Source organism: Dryobates pubescens, chromosome 10, assembly GCF_014839835.1.
Source record: "Dryobates pubescens isolate bDryPub1 chromosome 10, bDryPub1.pri, whole genome shotgun sequence".
In the NCBI taxonomy this organism is placed as follows: domain Eukaryota; kingdom Metazoa; phylum Chordata; class Aves; order Piciformes; family Picidae; genus Dryobates; species Dryobates pubescens.
The window spans coordinates 16,833,121-16,845,284 of record NC_071621.1 but is presented as its reverse complement, the minus strand read 5'-3'; positions in this window follow the sequence as shown (position 1 = coordinate 16,845,284).

Sequence of the window (12,164 nt, the reverse complement as noted above, 5' to 3'; positions counted from 1 at the left end):
TTGGGAGGTTTTTTGGCAGGATTTGGGAGGTTTGGGTCAGGTTGTGGGGGGTTGGTGCAGGATTTGGGAGGCTTGGGGGGGATTTGGTAAGGCTTTGGCCAAGTTCCTGCCTGGGACTTTGGGAGGTTTGAGGCAGAATTTGGTCAGGAGTTGTTCTGGCTTGGGCCAGGACTTGGCCCAGTTGGTCCCCAGGACTTTGGGAGGTTAGAGGAAGGATTTGGGAGGTTTTGTTCAGGATTTGGGAGGTTTGGGTCAGGCTGTGGGGGGTTGGTGCAGGATTTGGGAGGTTTTGGGGGGAATTGGGCAGGTGTTGGTCAGGTTTTGCCCAGGTTTGGAAGGTCTGGGTTAGAGGTTGGGAGGTTTAGGTCAGGCTGTGGGGGGTTGGTGCAGGATTTGGGAGGTTTTGTGAGGATTTGGTGCAGGATTTGTTGCTGGATTGAAGCAGGCTTTGGTCACTCCCTGTCCAAGATTTGGGAGGTTTTGGTCAGGATTTGGGAGGTTTTGGTCAGGTTTTGGGAGGTTTTGGTCAGGTTTTGGGAGGTTGGTGCAGGATTGAGGAAATTTTTGGGGAAATTTGTCAGGATTTGGTCAAGTTCCTCATTGGGACTTTGGGAGGTTTTGGGCAGGATTTGGGTGGTTTTGTGGGGATTTGGTAAGGATTTAATCTCTGGATTGGAGCTGGGTTTGGTCACATGCTTCCCAGAATTATTATTAATTATTAGCATTAATTAGTAATTATTGATTATTAATGAAATATTAATTATTAATTATTAGCATCTTTTTTAATTATTAGCATTATTAATATTATTGGCCATATTATTTATCATTATTAGCCTGGTGATGGCTTCAGTATTAATCAGCAGCAGGACTCTTAGCTCTATGAGTTCTTATTAGGAGGCCTTTTAGCTATAATAATAATAGTAATAATAGTAATAACAACAACAACAACAACCACCACCCCCAGCACCTCCCCCAGCCATGTTGTTGCTGGCTCCCAGCAGGATCCTCAGCACCATTCCTTCTCCCCAGCAGGGCTCTGAGCTTTATTCATCCTGAGCAGGACTCAGCTCTAGGGAGAATGATTTGGAGGGCTCCGTGCCCAGGAGCTGGGAGGCTCTGCTCAGGCTCTGGGGGGCTGGGAAAGGCTTGAGGAAGTGTTGGGGGGAATTGGGCAGGAGTTGGCCAGGTTCCTCCCTGGGACTTTGGGAGGTTTGGGGCAGGATTTGGTCAGTCTTTGGAGGGAATTGGGCAGGAGTTGGTCAGGATGTGGCCAGGTTTGGGAGGTCTTGGTTAGAGCTTGGGAGGTTTGGGTCAGGATTTGGGGGGTTGGTACAGGATTGAAGAAGTTTTGTTCAGGATTTGGGAGGTTTTGGGGAGATTTGGTGACGATTTGGTGTCTGGATTGAAGCAGGCTATGGTCAAATCCTGGCCAGAATTTGGGAGGTTTGGGTCAGGCTGTGGGGGGTTGGTGCAGGATTTGGGAGGTTTGGGTCAGGCTGTGGGGGGTTGGTGCAGGACTTGGGAGGTTTTGGGGGGAATTGGTCAGGAGTTGGTCAGGTTGTGGCCTGGTTTGGGAGGTCTTGGTTAGAGCTTGGGAGGTTTTGGGGGGATTTGTTCAGGATTTGGCCAGGTTCCTCCCTGGGACTTTAGGAGGTTTAGGGCAGGATTTGGACAGGATTTGTTCTGGCTTGGGCCAGCACTTGGCCAAGTTCTTCCCTAGGACTATGGGAGGTTTGGTGCAGGATTTGGGCGGTTTTGGGGGGAATTGGTCAGGAGTTGTTCAGGTTTTGCCCAGGTTTGGAAGGTCTTGGTTAGAGGTTGGGAGGTTTAGGTCAGGTTGTGGGGGGTTGGGATAGGTTTCAGGAGGTTTTGGGTGGATTTGTTGAGGATTTGGCCACCTTAGTCCCTGGGACATTGGGAGGTTTAGGTCTGGGCTTGGTCAGGATTTGCTGTGGGTTGGTGCAGGCTTTGTCCAAGTTTTGCTCAAGGGTTGGGAGGTTTTGATCAGGATTTGGGAGGTTTTGGTCAGGTTGTGGGAGGTTGGTGCAGGATTTGGGCAGTTTTGGGGGGATTTGGGCAGGATTTGTTCTGGCTTGGGCCAGGACTTGGCCAAGTTCTTCCCTAGGACTATGGGAGGTTTGGTGCAGGATTTGGGAGGTTTTGGGGGGAATTTGGTGAGGATTTGACCCAGTTCCAACCTGGTCTTTGGGAGGATTGGGTAAGGATTTGGGAGGTTTGGGTCAGGTTGTGGGGGGTTGGTGCAGGATTTGGAAGGTTTGAGTCAGGCTGGGGGGGGTTGGTGCAGGATTGAGGAAGTATTGGGGGGAATTTGTCAGGCTTTGGCCAAGTTCTTCTGTAGCACTTTGGGAGGTTTTGGGATGGATTTGGGAGGTTTTGGTCTGGTTTGGACCAGGATTTGGCCAAGTTGTGTCCTGCACCTGGGAGGTTTTGGGCAGGATTTGGGAGGTTTTGTGAGGATTTGGTGCAGGATATGGTGCTGGATTGATGCAGGCTTGGGTCAAATCCTGCCCAGGATTTGGGAGGTTTTTTGGCAGGATTTGGGAGGTTTGGGTCAGGTTGGGGGGGTTGGTGCAGGACTTGGGAGGTTTGGGTCAGGCTGTGGGGGGTTGGTGCAGGACTTGGGAGGTTTTGGGGTGAATTGGGCAGGAATTGGTCAGCTTTTGCCCAGGTTTGGAAGGTCTTGGTTAGAGGTTGGGAGGTTTAGGTCAGGTTGTGGGGGGTTGGTGCAGGATTTGGAAGGTTTGAGTCAGGCTGGGGGGGGTTGGTGCAGGATTGAGGAAGTATTGGGGGCAATTTGTCAGGCTTTGGCCAAGTTCTTCTGTAGCACTTTTGAGGTTTTGGGAAGGATTTGGGAGGTTTTGGTCTGGTTTGGACCAGAATTTGGCCAAGTTGTGTCCTGCACCTGGAAGGTTTTGGGCAGGATTTGGGAGGTTTGGTGGGGATTTGGTGCAGGATTGTTGCTGGATTGAAGCAGGCTTTGCTCAAATCCTGCCCAGGATTTGGGAGGGTTTTTGGCAGGATTTGGGAGGTTTGGGTCAGGTTGTGGGGGGTTGGTGCAGGATTTGGGAGGTTTGGGGGGGATTTGGTAAGGCTTTGGCCAAGTTCCTGCCTGGGACTTTGGGAGCTTTGAGGCAGAATTTGGTCAGGAGTTGTTCTGGCTTGGGCCAGGACTTGGCCCAGTTGGTCCCCAGGACTTTGGGAGGTTAGAGGAAGGATTTGGGAGGTTTTCTTCAGGATTTGGGAGGTTTGGGTCAGGCTGTGGGGGGTTGGTGCAGGATTTGGGAGGTTTTGGGGGGAATTGGTCAGGAGTTGGTCAGGTTTTGCCCAGGTTTGGAAGGTCTTGGTTAGAGCTTGGGAGGTTTAGGTCAGGTTGTGGGGGGTTGGGATAGGTTTCAGGAGGTTTTGGGTGGATTTGTTGAGGATTTGGCCACCTTCGTCCCTGGGACATTGGGAGGTTTAGGTCTGGGCTTGGTCAGGATTTGCTGTGGGTTGGGCCAGGCTTTGTTCAAGTTTTGCTCAAGGATGGGGAGGTTTTGATCAGGATTTGGGAGGTTTTGGTCTGGTTGTGGGGGGTTGGTGCAGGATTTGGGAGGTTTTGGTCAGGCTGTGGGGGGTTGGTGCAGGATTTGGGCAGTTTTGGGGGGATTTGGTCAGGAGTTGTTCTGGCTTGGGCCAGGACTTGGCCAAGTTCTTCCCTAGGACTATGGGAGGTTTGGTGCAGGATTTGGGAGGTTTTGGGGGGAATTTGGTGAGGATTTGACCCAGTTCCAACCTGGTCTTTGGGAGGATTGGGTAAGGATTTGGGAGGTTTGGGTCAGGTTGTGGGGGGTTGGTGCAGGATTTGGGAGGTTTGGGTCAGGCTGGGGGGGGGTTGGTGCAGGATTGAGGAAGTATTGGGGGGAATTTGTCAGGCTTTGGCTAAGTTCTTCTGTAGCACTTTGGGAGGTTTTGGGAAGGATTTGGGAGGTTTTGGTCTGGTTTGCACCAGGATTTGGCCAAGTTGTGTCCTGGACCTGGGAGGTTTTGGGCAGGATTTGGGAGGTTTTGTGAGGATTTGGTGCAGGATATGGTGCTGGATTGATGCAGGCTTTGCTCAAATCCTGCCCAGGATTTGGGAGGTTTTTTGGCAGGATTTGGGAGGTTTGGGTCAGGCTGTGGGGGGTTTGTGCAGGACTTGGGAGGTTTTGGTTGCAAATTGGTCAGGAGTTGGTCAGGTTGTGGCCTGGTTTGGGAGGTCTTGGTTAGAGCTTGGGAAGTTTTGGGGGGATTTGTTCAGGATTTGGCCAGGTTCCTCCCTGGGACTTTGAGAGGTTTGGGGAAGGATTTGGGCAGGATTTGTTGTGGCTTGGGCCAGGACTTGGCCAAGTTCTTCCCTAGGACTATGGGAGGGTTGGTGCAGGATTTGGGAGGTTTTGGGGGGAATTGGGCAGGAGTTGTTCAGGTTTTGCCCAGGTTTGGAAGGTCTTGGTTAGAGGTTGGGAGGTTTAGGTCAGGTTGTGGGGGGTTGGGATAGGTTTCAGGAGGTTTTGGGTGGATTTGTTGAGGATTTGGCCACCTTCGTCCCTGGGACATTGGGAGGTTTAGGTCTGGGCTTGGTCAGGATTTGCTGTGGGTTGGGCCAGGCTTTGTTCAAGTTTTGCTCAAGGGTTGGGAGGTTTTGATCAGGATTTGGGAGGTTTTGGTCAGGTTGTGGGAGGTTGGTGCAGGATTTGGGCAGTTTTGGGGCGATTTGGTAAGGAGTTGTTGTGGCTTGGGCCAGGACTTGGCCAAGTTCTTCCCTAGGACTATGGGAGGTTTGGTGCAGGATTTGGGAGGTTTGGGTCAGGTTGTGGGGGGTTGGTGCAGGACTTGGGAGGTTTCGGTCAGGTTGTGGGGGGTTGGTGCAGGACTTGGGAGGTTTGGGTCAGGTTGTGGGGGGTTGGTGCAGGATTTGGAATGAAGTTTTTTGGGGAATTTGTCAGGCTTTGGCCAAGTTCTTCTGTAGGACTTTGTAAGGTTTTGGTCAGGATTTGGTCAGGAGAAGTTGTGGGTTGGGCCAGGATTTGTGCAAGTCTTGCCCAAGGGTTCAGAAGTTTTGTACAGGATTTGGTAGTATTTGGTCAGGTTGTGGGGGGTTGGTGCAGGATTTGGGAGGTTTGGGGGGGATTTGGTAAGGCTTTGGCCAAGTTCCTGCCTGGGACTTTGGGAGGTTTTGGGCAGGGCTTTGTGAAGGTTTTGGGAGGTTTTGGTCTGGGTTGGGTCAGGATTTGGTCAGGCTGAGCTCAGGATTTGGGAGGTTTGGAGCAGGTTGTGGTGAGGATTGGGCCAGGACATGGGCCAGTTCCTGCCTGGGACTTTGGGAGGTTTGGGGAAGGATTTGGGCAGGATTTGTTCTGGCTTGGGCCAGGACTTGGCCAAGTTCTTCCCTAGGATTTTGGGAGGTTTTGGGAAGGATTTGGGAAGTTTTGGGAAGATTTGGTGAGAATTTGGTCTCTGGGTTGAACCAGGCTTTGGTCAAATCCTGCCCAGAATGTGGAAGGTTTAGAGAACGATTTGGGAGGTTTGGGTCAGGTTGTGGGGGGTTGGGGCAGGATTGAGGAGGTTTTGGGGGGAATGTGGTCAGGATTTGGCAAGTTCTTCCCTGGGACTTTGGGATGTTTTGGGCAGGATTTGGGAGGTGTTGAGGGGATTTGGGAAGGATTTGTTCTGGCTTGGGCAGGACTTGGCCAAGTTCCTCCCCAGGACTTTGGGAGGTTTAGGGAAGGATTTGGGAGGTTCTGGTCAGGATGTGGGGGGTTGGTGCAGGATTTGGAAGGTTTGAGTCAGGTTTTGGGGGGTTGGTGCAGGATTGAGGAGGGTTTGGGTAGGATTTGGGAGGTTTTGGTCAGGTTTTGGGGGGTTGGTGCAGGATTGAGGAGGGTTTGGGTAGGATTTGGGAGGTTTTGGTCAGGTTTTGGGGGACTGGTGCAGGATTTGGGAGGTATTACAGGGTATTTATTAAGCTTTGGCTAAGTTCTTCCCTAGGACTTTGGGAGTTGTTGGGCAGGATTTGGTCAGGAGCTGTTCCAGCTTGTGCCAGACTTGGGAAGTTCTTCCCTAGGACTTTGGGAGGTTTTGGGCAGGATTTGGTCAGGAGTTGTTCTGGCTTGGGCCAGGACTTGGCCAAGTTCCTCCCTAGGACTTGGGGAGGTTTTGGTCTGGGTTGGGTCAGGATTTGGTCAGGCTGAGCTCAGGATTTGGGAGGTTTGGAGCAGGCTGTGGTGAGGATTGGGCCAGGACTTGGGGAAGTTGTGCTGAGGCTTTGGGAAGTGTTTGATGCTTTTGGTGAGGGGCTGGGAGGTTGGGAAAGGCTTCAGGAGGGTTTGGGAGGTTTTGGTGTGGGCTGGGTCAGGGTTTGGGGAGGTTGAGCTCAGGGTTTGGGAGGTTTTGGTCTGACTTGGGTCAGGTTCTGCTCCAGATGTGGAAGGCTTTGGTCAGGGCTTGGTCTGGAGACAGCTCTGGGAGGCTGTGAGGTCCTCTGGGGTCATCCCCTGATAGTAATTATTAGCAGGATTATTAGCCCTATTGTTATTAACATCACTATTAGATTACTATTATTATTATTACTACTACTACTGCTGCTGAGACTATTAGCCACATTATTTATGATTATTAGCAGGGTTATTATCTCTATCAATTACTTTCAGCAGGACTACCAGCTCTACTATTAGTTATTACCATTATCAGGACTATAGCTCTATAATTAATCCCTAGCAGGACTGTTAGCTCTATTAGTTATTGGCTGTATTAGTTATTATTAGGCAGTCTTTTAGCTCTATTATTTTTCTTATTAAGACTATTAGGCACATTCTTTATCAGTATGAGCAGGACTATTAGTTGCATTAATTATTGTTAGCTCTTTTAAGTATTACTATTAGCTCTATTATTAGTTATTAAGAGGAGGATTAGCACTGTTAGTAATTATTAACAGGATTATTAGCACCATTACTCAATATTTGTGGGATTCTTAGCTCTGTCATTAATTATTTCCATTATTAAGATGCTTAGCCATATTATTCATCAATATTAGCAGGGTTCTTAGCTCTTTGAAGCATTAGCATTAGTGGTGTTATTAGGTCTGTTATTAAACATTACCATAAGTCAGATGATTAGCCATAGTATTTATCAGTATTAGCAGGAATATTAGCTCCATTACTTATTATTAGCAGGAATATTAGCTCTAATTCGTTGCACTTCTTATTGTTTCTCAGGCTCTTAGCCATATTGTTTATCATCCTTAGCCTGATTACAGCTCTGGCATTAATCCCCAGCAGGAATGTTAGCTCTGGTAGTTATTCTTAGGAGGACTTTTAGCTCTGTTAGTTATTAGTAGTATTATTACAGTAGTATAAAGACTCTTAGCCATATTATTTATCCATTATTATTATTAACTCCATTATTAGTTCCATTAATTATACTTACTCTTATTAGCACTATTAGGTATTTGCAGTAGTAGGAATGTTAAGATGTATTATTAATTATTACCATAAGTAAGAGTATTAGACCTATTATTTAGCAATGTTAGCAGGATTCTTAGCTCCAGTAATAATTGTTACCAGGATAATTAGCTCTATTATTAATTATTGCCATAGTTAAGAAAGTTAGCTACATTATTTATAGGTATTAACAGGATTTTTAGTTCTATTAGTTATTATTAGCAGTATTATTAGCTCTAGTATTAATTGTTGCCATAGTTAAGATTATTAGCCATATTCTTTATAGGTATTAGTAGGATTATTAGCTCTAGTATTAATTACTGCCATAGTTAAGATTATTAGCCATGTTATTGATAGGTATTAGCAGGATTATTAGCTCTAGTATTAATTGTTGCCATAGGTAAGATTATTAAATAGGTATTAGTAGGATTATTAGCTCTAGTATTAATTACTGCCATTGTTAAGAGTATTAGCCATATTCTTTATAGGTATTAGCTCTATTATTAGCTCTAGTATTAATTACTGCCATAGTTAAGATTATTAGCCATATTCGTTATAGGTATTAGCAGGATTATTAGCTCTAGTATTAATTATTGCCATAGTTAAGATTATTAGCCATATTCTTTATAGGTATTAGCAGGATTATTAGCTCTAGTATTAATTATTGCCATAGTTAAGATTATTAGCCATATTCTTTATAGGTATTAGCAGGATTATTAGCTCTAGTATGAATTATTGCCATAGTTAAGATTATTAGCCATGTTATTAGTAGGTATTAGCAGGATTATTTGCTCTAGTACTATTTGTTGCCATAGTTAAGATTATTTAATAGGTATTAGTAGGATTATTAGCTCTAGTATTAATTGTTGCCATAGTTAAGATTATTAGCCATGTTATTAATAGGTATTAGCAGGATTATTAGCTCTAGTATTAATTAATGCCATAGTTAAGATTATTAGCCATATTCTTTATAGGTATTAGCTCTATTATTAGCTCTAGTATTAATTGTTGCCATAGTTAAGATTATTAGCCATATTATTTATAGGCATTAGTAGGATTATTAGCTCTAGTATTAATTGTTGCCATAGTTAAGATTATTAAATAGGTATTAGTAGGATTATTAGCCCTTGTATTAATTACTGCAATAGTTAAGATTATTAGCCATATTCTCTATAGGTATTAGCAGGATTATTAGCTCTAGTATTAATTACTGACATAGTTAAGATTATTAGCCATATTCTTTATAGGTATTAGTAGGATTATTAGCTCTAGTATTAATTGTTGCCATAGTTAAGATTATTAGCCATGTTATTGATAGGTATTAGCAGGATTTTTAGCTCTGGTATTAATTGTTGCCATAGTTAAGATTATTAAATAGGTATTAGTAGGATAATTAGCTATAGTATTAATTAGTGCCATAGTTAAGATTATTAGCCATATTCCTTATCCGTATTACCAGGATTATTAGCTCTAGTATTAATTACTGCCATAGTTAAGATTATTAGACATATTCTTTATAGGTAGTAGCAGGATTATTAGCTCTATTATTACTCATTGCCATAGTTAAGATTATTAGCCATATTCTTTATAGGTATTAGCAGGATTATTAGCTGTAGTATTAATTGTTGCCATAGATAAGATTATTAAATAGGTATTAGTAGGATTATTAGCTCTAGTATAACTTACTGCCATTGTTAAGATTATTAGCAGGATTATTAGCTTTAGTATTAATTGTTGCCATAGTTAAGATTGTTAAATAGGTATTAGTACTATTATTACCTCTAGTATTAATTACTGCCATATTTAAGATTATTAGCCATATTCTTTATAGGTATTAGTAGGATTATTAGCTCTAGTATTAATTGTTGCCATAGTTAAGATTATTAAATAGGTATTAGTAGGATTATTAGCTCTAGTATAAATTATAGCCATAGTTAAGATTATTAGCCATATTCTTTATAGGTATTAGTAGGATTATTAGCTCTACTATTAATTGTTGGCATAGTTAAGATTAATAAAAGGTATTAGAAGGATTATTAGCTCTAGTATTAATTACTGCCATCGTTAATATTGTTAGACGTATTCTTTATAGGTATTAGCAGGAGTATTAGCTCTAGTATTAATTATTGGCATAGTTAAGATTATTAGCCATGTTATTAATAGGTATTAGCAGGATTATTAGCTCTAGTATTAATTACTGCCATAGTTAAGATTATTAAATAGGTATTAGTAGGATTATTAGCTCTAGTATTAATTACTGCCATAGTTAAGATTATTAGCCATATTCTTTATAGGTATTAGCAGGATTATTAGCTCTAGTATTAATTAGTGCCATAGTTAAGATTATTTGCCATATTCCTTATAGGTATTAGCAGGATTATTAGCTCTAGTATTAATTGTTGCCATAGTTAAGATTATTAGCCATATTCTCTATAGGTATTAGCAGGATTATTAGCTCTAGTATTAATTACTGCCATAGTTAAGATTATTAGCCATATTCTTTATAGGTATTAGTAGGATTATTAGCTCTAGTATTAATTGTTGCCATAGTTAAGATTATTAAATACGTATTACGAGGATTATTAGCTCTAGTATTAGTTAGTGCCATAGTTAAGAGTATTAGCCATGTTATTAATAGGTATTAGCAGGATTAATAGCTCTAGTATTACTTACTGCCATAGTTAAGATTATTAGCCATGTTATTAATAGGTATTAGCAGGATTATTAGCTCTAGTATTAATTATTGCCATAGTTAATATTATTAGCCATATTCTTTATAGGTATTAGCAGGATTATTAGCTCTATTAGTTGTTGTTATTAGCAGGACTATTAGCACCATTATTCTTACCATCATTAAGGCTATTAGCCATCTTGTTGATCAATACAGGCAGCATTATTAGCTCCCTTGGTTGTTATTGGCAGGAATCTCAGCTCTGTTCCTTATGCTCAGCGCTGACTTTTAGTAGCAGTAGCAGTAAGCCTCTTAGCCATCTTAGTTATCATCAATAGCCTGATTGTAGCTCCAGTAGTGATCATTACCTGTGCTATTAGCTCTGTTAGGTATTATTAGGGGTCTTTTAGCTCTGTTAGTGATTACTGTTACAATTATTAAGCCTATTAGCCATATTATTTACCATTAGGATTATTACAGCCATTAATTATTAGTAGCAGGACTGTTAGCTCTCTCATTAACTATAGGCAGGGTTGTTAGCAACATTACTTAACATCAGCAGCATTCTTAGCTCCATTAGCAATTATTTCCATTATTAGGGCTATTAGCCATGTTATTCATCAATATCAGCAGGATTCTTAGCTCTTTTAAACACTGCTATTGCTGGTATTATTAGGTCTATTATTAATTATTCCCATTATTAATATTACCAGCCATATTATTTATCATTATTAGCCTGGTGATGGCTTCAGTATTAATCAGCAGCAGGACTCTTAGCTCTATGAGTTCTTATTAGGAGGCCTTTTAGCTATGAATAATAATAATAGTAATAATAGTAATAGTAATAATAGTAATAGTAGTAGTAGTAGTAGTAGTAGTAGTAGTAGTAGTAGTAGTAGTAGTAATAATAATAATAATAATAATAATAATAATAACAACTATAACCACCCCACCCCCATCCCCCCCCAGCCATGGTGGTGCTGGCTCCCAGCAGGATCCTCAGCACCATTCCTTCTCCCCAGCAGGGCTCTGAGCTTTATTCATCCTGAGCAGGACTCAGCTCTAGGGAGAATGATTTGGAGGGCTCCGTGCCCAGGAGCTGGGAGGCTCTGCTCAGGCTCTGGGGGGCTGGGAAAGGCTTGAGGAAGTGTTGGGGGAATTGGGCAGGAGTTGGTCAGATTGTGGCCAGGTTTGGGAGGTCTTGGTTAGAGCTTGGGAGGTTTGGGTCAGGATTTGGGGGGTTGGTACAGGATTGAAGAAGTTTTGTTCAGGATTTGGGAGGGTTTGGGGAGATTTGGTGAGGATTTGGTGTCTGGATTGAAGCAGGCTCTGGTCAAATCCTGGCCAGAATTTGGGAGGTTTGGGTCAGGCTGTGGGGGTTGGTGCAGGATTTGGGAGGTTTGGGTCAGGTTGTGGGGGGTTGGTGCAGGATTTGGGCAGTTTTGGGGGGATTTGGTAAGTTGGCCAAGTTCCTGCCATGGACTTTGGGAGGTTTGGGGAAGGATTTGGGCAGGAGTTGTTCTGGCTTGGGCCAGGACTTGGCCAAGTTCTTCCCTAGGACTATGGGAGGGTTGGTGCAGGATTTGGGAGGTTTGGGTCAGGTTGTGGGGGGTTGGTGCAGGATTTGGGAGGTTTGGGGGGGATTTGGTAAGGCTTTGGCCAAGTTCCTGCCTGGGACTTTGGGAGGTTTGAGGCAGAATTTGGTCAGGAGTTGTTCTGGCTTGGGCCAGGACTTGGCCCAGTTGGTCCCCAGGACTTTGGGAGGTTAGAGGAAGGATTTGGGAGGTTTTGTTCAGGATTTGGGAGGTTTGGGTCAGGCTGTGGGGGGTTGGTGCAGGATTTGGGAGGTTTTGGGGGGAATTGGGCAGGAGTTGGTCAGGTTTTGCCCAGGTTTGGAAGGTCTTGGTTAGAGGTTGGGAGGTTTAGGTCAGGTTGTGGGGGGTTGGGATAGGTTTCAGGAGGTTTTGGGTGGATTTGTTGAGGATTTGGCCACCTTCGTCCCTGGGACATTGGGAGGT